The 8,565-nt window shown below is 40.2% G+C and overlaps 1 protein-coding gene across 1 annotated transcript in view; it reads left to right on the forward strand.

Annotated features, from left to right (window-relative positions):
• Positions 1-8,565, forward strand: part of Stat4 (signal transducer and activator of transcription 4) — a 101,821-nt gene that overhangs the window by 82,078 nt on the left and 11,178 nt on the right. The window lies entirely within an intron of this gene.

The raw sequence follows: 8,565 nt of genomic DNA on the forward strand, positions 1-8,565 counted from the left end.
TCTGTCTGTCTGTCTCTCTCTCTCTCTCTCTCTCTCTCTCTCACACACACACACACACATGCACGCACACACAGAGACCACATGACTCACCACAAAGGTTTAATGTCCAGTCATGTTCCCTTCCTGTGAACTCTTCATTGTCTCCGATGCACCTTAGAAACCGCTATATCCCATGGCCCTATGGAAATTGAGCCATGTTCCTTCCTGATTAGAGTCGCTGCTGAAGGCAGAACCTCAAGTGAGTCTTTCCTCCCAGCCTCTGCACATAGAATGGAGCTTTTGAGTTTGAGGGTTCTAGCAAAATAAATAAGAGGAATTCTTTCCCATGAAGGTTTTTCTAAATTTCCCGAACCATTCTTATAAAAAACACTATAAACAAAGGCCCATTACGCACATCTCGGTGGAATTTTGAACACAGTTGTAATATTTCATTCAGCTTGACATCCCTGAATGTTATTATTTACAAATCTGAACAAACCAAGCACAATTATTTTTCTTAAGCAAAACATATCCAATGGGAATACATCCAAATAGTCCAACTCTTGCAGTACATTGTCATCTTTACCAACGTGAAATAAAAATTCATACTAGGATTTCCTTAGAGACAAAGCTATAAGTAAATCATCTACCTCTATAGAGAACCCAAGCACTGTCTTATTAGTAATGTCTACTTATATTGCTTTGAATTTATGTCTTCTTATTTTCCAGTTGATAACAAAATCATACAGCCATACAATGACTTTGTTTATTTTTTATTTTTTCAAGTTTGTTAAAGCGGGGCTACTGTGTTTAAGATATTCTTTGAGCTCCCCCTATTGATAGAATCTTAGTATGGTGTCGAGGCACATTTAGAACAAGCCACAGGCTCAAACGCTGTTTTGTGTGCTTAAGACACAGTTGACTGGTATGAAACATGTTGAGAAAGATGATCCATTCGTCAGGGGTTTGATCAGTAGAAATGACCACAGAAAGGAAAGAGAGGAGAATAGTTGGTATATAAGGTGGAGGCATTCATAAACCCACAGGGCAAATGATTGTAGTAATCCACTTTAGAAAGATGGGAAGCAAAGATGACCTTATTTTCAAGCTTCAAAGGTTCAAAGGTTGCTATTGCTTATCTATGAGCCCCTGCAGCAAGTGGGCATACTCTACTGAGAATTCTTGTAACAGTAGCTCCTGGTATATACTCTGGTGTTAATGCTGCTAAGTGGGTAACATACATACTCAAGTCGACCTCACTCAAGGTTGCACCAGGCAGTTAATGAACCTTGACAGCCTGTACTATTCATCCTTCTTGGATCCATCCCTTTGGGATCTTACAGTCTCTGGGAGGGTGGCGCACCTCACCTCACACATGGCCTGCTATACTAGCTCAGAAGTGGGAGCAATTTCAGCCTAGACTCCTTGCCAAGCCTAGAAGGAAATTAACTTAACATTTCTTTAAGAAATGTGACTGCCCTTTCTCTGCTGGGTTCTATCCCCTCCCCCTTTTCATCCCTGCTATGCCTCTGGGGAATATGAAAACAGCACTTGAAGTGATTGGGCTCTGCTTTTCAAGCCACTGTCATCCTCTCAATTTTTTTTATTTTATTTTATTTTTATCTACAACCCATGGTTAATGTTACCCTACACTTCCAGGATTGTTGACAGAACCAAAGAAGAGTGTGTGAGTTATTGGTGGTGTGTGGGCATAGGTTGGTTGTGGTTCTTACAGATCAGGAATTTGTGCTGCCTACTTGATGGAGGCCAGGTATTATGTTGTTGGAAACTCAGAACCAGGGACTGGAACCACTATGGATCTTCCTCTTTCTCTGATCATGAGCCATACACATGCTTAGCTGGAGAGATGGCCTCTTTCATGGGACTCAGGCCACAACTCCAATCTCTACTTCAGAACTCAATTACCTGCTTTTTCTATCCCAAGCCATGCCATGTACTGGTTACTGGTCCTCAGTTTGTCTGGGGTGAATCTCTCATGCCTGATTGTCTCCCAGAATCCCCCCCCCCCCACACACACACTCTGTCATCTATCTCTATCTCTGCTGGATGGCCCACTTTCTCATTCTGCCTCAGCTCATTGGCCATGGTCTTTTTTATTGATAGGTAAAAACTTCCACACTTTGCACATACGATTCCCTCTGCACCCCTCCACCCCCCCCNCCCCCCCACCCCACCTTCTGGGTCAGCCTTACTTAATCTTTTTTTTTACAGATGGGAGCATGGATAGGGAAATTTTAAAATACATTTTGATGTTTAACAACACAAAGCAAGGACGTTCTAGTCAGTGAGATGGCTCCGTGGGTAAAGAAACTTGTCACCAAGTGTCCTCTGACTTCCCTGCTCAAGTAATGGCACACACCCCAAACCCCATCCTCTACATAATATTTTTTTCCTTTGTAAAACTCATTAGATAGAACAGATAGTCTCTGATACTTCTTTGTCTAAAATTTTACAATCCTCAGACGTAGGAAAGGGTAGGAGCTTTAGATTGTTTTAAATGAACTTAAAATTTTTGTTTTGGAATATTTCATCATCTCTTGAGGGTAGCAACAGCCTCCTTGTACCACCTTTGTCCCTTCCCAGGGGGAGTCACCATGAAAATAAATAAATAAATGAAATTATTCTGTCATCTCTCAAGTGACGGGAACTTAAGCAACCACTCGATCATGTAAAATGAGCATTCCCAGGCCCAGGCTTGCTGGCATTGTAGTCTCTCCAGATCACTCTGTGTCAGCAGGCTTGACTGATAAGTGGCTTTAGCTACAGACTGAAGTGTTGGTGATTCCAGGTGCTGGAAAGGTGTGAAGTACAAAGAAGCTATCAGTGAAGCCTGAGTAGCAAGTTCCCCTTCACTAAACAGCCAAACAAATGCTCTTTCATGGTTCAGAGTTCTCAAACACAGACGAACTACACATGACCCAACCAGCTCCAACAGCTCACAGCAAGCTGATTTTCTTTGAACTGATTAGAGACATTGTAAGTTTTCTTCAGGAGAAAAAAAAATGGCATAAGTTTCTTCCTATAAGCCCAGCCTTCTGAGAGTGAAGCATCCACCCAGAATCCTTGTTGCACATGCTCAGAACACTTGTCGTTTCCATGAATTTCTTATGAGTCTGTGACTATGGGTTCTGGTACAATTGTACCAGTAGCCCCCTCTTCTCATTATTTCCCAGTAGCCAAGCTAGTTCTTAGCTTTTTGTTGTTTTCAACGTGCTAGATTAATATTTGCTGAAAGAATTGGTTCCTAAGTGATGCAGTTTTCCCTGTGTTACGTAGGTTATGGCTTGCTAAACAAGCCAAGGACTAGCACCATGGTGTACCTCAGTACTCAGAAGAGGGGTGGGGGGCAGGGGAGGGAAGACAGGAGAGTTCAAGGAATTCTTCAGCTCACAGCAAGTGTGAAGCCAGCCTAGGCTACAGGACACCCAGCAATCAAACAAGCAAACATGAAGGAGCAGACAAGAATTTCTTCTTACTGGAGGAATTAATTATTGATTCATATTGCCTAGGATATGCTACTAGACAGTCAGGAGAAAAAATAATACAGGGACATTTAGGCGTACCTTTCATTAGTTTGTATACTTTCTGCTATGCAGAGTCCTAGTCATGTTCTTTAGCCAATTGTCAAATTTCTTATTATTAAATATGTTTTTTTTTAAATCTATAATCATCTTGGGTGGTCTCTTAGTCAGGGTTACTATTGCTGTGATACAACACCATGACCTAAAGCAAATTGAGGAGGAAAGGGTTTATTCTACTCATAGTTCCATAGAACAATTTATCGTCAAAAGCAGTGAGCGCCAGAACTCAAGCAGGGCAGGAAACTGAAGGATGGAACTGATGCAGATGCCATGGAAAGATGCTACTTACTGGCTTGCTGCTCCCCATGCCTTGCTCAGACTGCTTCCTTATAGAACCTGAATCCTAGGGATATCACTACCCATAATGGGCTGGCCCTGCCCATCAATCACTATTAAGAAAACACCTTTCTGCCTAATCTTATGGAGGCATTTTCTCAATTGAAGTTCCCTCCTGTCCTATGACTCTAGCCTGTGTCCAGATAATGTAGTCAGCACACGTCGTGAAGACAGCTTTAGAACAGACATCAGTGGTTCTTCTTATTTGTAAAATGTTCTAAATCTGTGAAGGAAAGACCCCAGGACTATGAAATTGAATGGCATCTGGCTTGGATTGCACGGATAAAGTAATGGAGGCTTTGAATGATGGCCATGAAAGCACTGGAAATTAATGATGTCAGACTTCTTTTGGTCAGTCATGTGTATTGGATTTTGGCCTCCTGCCATGTTTTGTTGTAAATGTGCATCATAATAGATCAGGGGATTTTATGTAAACAACAGAAATTGGTTAGAATCACCAAGAAGACTTCTTATAATCCAGATTAAAACAAAACAAAACCCTACAGCATGAAATTCTCCTCAAAGTTAATGGACAACCCTGACTGTAACAAGTGCTCTGTGGAACCTTCATTTCCCATACTCTTTTAAATTAAAATGCAATAACACAATTTCCCCTCTCCCTCCTATCCTTCCACATCCCTAGGCCTGTTCTCTCCCAAATGTATGTGTTCCAAAACCCTACAAACACATTCATCACATCTTTTACAATACCCGAGGAAGACATCTTTAATGAAGTCTCACATTCATACTTAATCATATAATTTAAGATACGGACGAGGATGAACAGAGATGGTTCTTGAAAGTTGGCTTTTCTACTCTGTCAAATACAAATCCCATCTGTGGTCTGTGCTCCTGACCAACACACAATAAATCAGGGTTCCCGAAAGCCACTTCTTGGGTTCAGTTAATTTACTAGAGAAGCCCACAGAACTCATTTCTGTTTCCCAGTGTGTCATAGAGGCTATTATAAAGGAAACAGTGTTATGTAAGACATGTAGAAGACCTGTGGCAAGGACAGTGTCATGCCACCTTCCAGGAACCTCCATACCATTCAGACAGAACTGTCTCAAGCCTTGTCCTTTGGAGGTTTTATGGAAGGATTAAGTGGGCATGGTTGGTTGCATCATAGGCCACTGCGGATAACGAAGTCTCCTCCTCAAGAGTTTGAGGCTGGTGTGAAACTTCCAACTTGTAATCATATGGTTAGTGACCCTGGCATCCAGCCCTCATCCTGCAAGAATATCCAGAAGCCACCAGAGTCACTTCATCTGAAACAAACAAACACTTTTGCCAAGAAATCACAAAGTTTGTGTGTGCATCAGGGAGCAAAGTCAAAGACCAAATATTTGAACAAAGGAACCTTGAGGCTAACATGGTGGCCCACATCTTTAACCCAACACTTAGGAAGCAGGGGCATGCAGATCTCTGAGAGTGAGAAGCCAACTTTGTCTGCATAGAGATTGCCAGATTAGCCTCAGCTGTATAATGATAAAAATTTATCTCAAAACAACAATTCAGGGTTCTTCTATCACCCTGTTTAGACAAGCCATAGAAATCCTGTCCTAAGAACTAGAGACAGAGACTAATTATGTCACAGGATTATAGGATCTCGTATTCAGGAAGGCCTTTTCCAGCTATAGCCTTCTCTACAATAGCTCTAGAGAGACAAGGTCAACTCTAGGCATGAGAAAGGACCTAGGAGTCATGGTTGTCATTTGAGGCCTTTCACAGAAGTGGAAGAGAAGGCCATGGGCAATGAGCCAGAAGGGCCATGCCTTAGCCACACCACCATGCTCAGGTAGAACTCTGAGGTGCCAAGCTAGTCATCTAAGTTAGTTGAAGGCTATATGTTAAAGCTGGGGGGGGGAGTGGTGGTGGGGGGCTAGACCACATTGTAACAGTTTGTTAACTTGATTTCTGGTTATTAAAGCATTGGGTTTTCAATTGCTTGCCTGTTGGAAGCCTCTCAAAAATTTGCACATGCTTATCTACCAATGAACTGGATAAAACAAACTTAAAAAAAACACTCCTTTATAAACATAAAATGAGAATTTAGGTTCCTCCGTCATCTTAGTAATGTGGACAGTGGAAGCACTTTTCCTCAGAGCTAGTGAGGTTTTCTTAGTTGAAAATTGTTTTGTTTGAATTCAGTTACTTTGTCTTGAGATCAACCAAAAGGAAAACAGACTTCAAGACTGTGCAGGGAAGGGAAATTGTCTACTTGCTATGTCCGTGTACTAAGAATGATTTTAGTGGTTGTCTGAGAGATTTGCAAGCAGCATTATATTATATATTGCTTGCTGGTAATCTGATGCAAAGTGACTCCAGTCTGCTCCATTCACTACTTTCGGGCAATCAAACACACGATCTTGATCTTCTAGCCCAAGAGGAAAAGGCTTTTTTCAATCTGTACTTTTCTTCTGAGTCCTAAGCTTAACACCCTCTGCTTTATCAGACTTCTCATGCAATTCTTATTCATATCACATTTGACTGATTTTTATTATTTCAAAATGAACACAGTGAGTTCAGAATTTTTACTGATACTCAGTGTTATTCCCCATTTCTCCCAGGGTGACCCTGTTCTCTCAGAACTTACCTGGTTGTTCTAATTTAGACAAGTCCATTCCTGTTCACTTGTTTCTAGGCTTGTTTTATAAATGGTTTAAATTTTCTATCATGAAAATGTCCCGTGTCGTCTTTTTTTTTTTTGAGACTAAACGAAATGTTAATGGACCACATCAAGAATAATTGCTTCCCAAATCCGACTTGTAGTTCTTGTTAAAATGCAAAATCTGATTCTGTAAGGCTGGGCTCTACCTCTCGTTTTTCTACTAAGCTTCCAGACAGTGACAGTTCTGCTGGTTGTAAGCATTAACAAATTACTGTAGGGTATCATCAGAGAAAAATGGCAATTTCTCTTCCAGTCATTCCCACCTAAGCCCTTCCCTTGAACTCACTTTTTGAGAGGTAAATGTAATTCTGGAATCTCTAGAGTTTTTAATTTTGCATATTAAATTCTTAAATTCTTTCCTGAACATGAGATTGTTATGTTTTTTTATGGGATGTATTGATACATATAAATTTCCCTCTACTTTCATAAATTATACAAAGTAATAATTATATACAATTTAACATCTGAGTCAAGCAGCATACTATGATTATATTCCCACTGTTGCATTGCCTTTCGTTTTCTCTGGATATAGGGGTTCCTTGAGTTTTTAATCTAATTAACTTAAGAACCTATCGCTCCTGTATCCCTAAACTTCTCATCAGAAAGCGAAGCTTCCTTACCCATGGCTAAGCTTGTCAATCTGGGCAGTTCTTTTTCTTTTCTTTCATGTCTATAGCCCCTGTTCCCATAGCTAGTGGAGTTTTCTATTATTTAAAAATAATAAAGCTTTGACCTGATTTGGGCTATAATTTCTCCCTTCAATCTTTCCTGTTTACCTTCTAATTCTGTTGTATAATTATTACATGGTCTGTTTTTGTTTGGTTTGGTTTTCTTTTCTATGTTATCTCTCCCCAGTTGTTCTGGTTAGGTCTGTGTCCTCCTCTTTCTTAGCTTACTTTTATTATTATTATTATTATTATTATTATTATTATTATTATTATTATTATTATTATTAAGGGAAACTCTTTCAACAGCTTTCAGAGAGGAGATTTTCAGGAACTAGCTTCCTGAGGCTTTGCATGTCTGAAACCCTTTTCATGGTCACTCTTGACTGGTAGTTTGGATGGGTATAGGTTTCTGAGTTAGAAATAATTGTCTTCAGATGTTAAAAAATAAACACTCATTGTTTTTCAGTTACTTTATAATCTGATTCTCAGTCACTTACAAATGGTTCTTCATTTCTGTACTTCTGAAACCTCAGACTTCCTATCTAATCTCTGAGTTTCTAGAAGTTTACAGCAATGAGGGCAGTGGCTTTTCATTTACTCATTATGATTGGTATCTCTTCAACTCTTATACAGTTGATTGGTACAACTTAGTATCAAAAACCACTCATTACAATTGGTTGATTTGTCATTTATGTTGAACAAACTGAGCTTGGTATACATTTATTTTTCTAAAAAATATTTTAATTTTGTATTTTCTTCAGTTTTTTTTTTTAATTTCATACATGTATTTCGTGTGAGAGACTTTGTCAAATGTCTAATAATCATTAGCTTGACATTTCACAACTAAGGCCATAGAAGGCATTTAGAGGTTGATCCTCTATGTATATTGAGACTGTAGAATCAAGGATGAGTTACTAGGAACTGGCTGTTTCTCAGGAAGCAGCTCCCAAACGGTAAGACTGGTGAGTTCACCTCTGCTCTGGTCTACATCCGAGCTCTATTTCCTGAAGGTTTAAAGCCTGATGATGAGTAGACCAGATGTCAAATGCAGTCAGGGCCTGGATATCACCACAGACTTTCACAGAGCCATCCTCCCTTCAGCCTGGCACTGCACCCCTGGCCACAAGTTGTCTCTTTAGAATGCCAAGTTTTCCTAATGCCACTGACTTATCTGCCCTGAAGAGAAAACCACAAGTTGCCTGGCCAGGTCAGGAGTCCTATAGAAGTCATTGCATGGGCTGAGGCTCTTAGACAAGCTGTTTGTTCCTTCCTTCCTTCCTTCCTTCCTTCCTTCCTTCCTTCCTTCCTT

This window comes from Mus pahari, chromosome 5 (genome assembly GCF_900095145.1).
Source record: "Mus pahari chromosome 5, PAHARI_EIJ_v1.1, whole genome shotgun sequence".
Taxonomy (NCBI): Eukaryota; Metazoa; Chordata; class Mammalia; order Rodentia; family Muridae; genus Mus; species Mus pahari.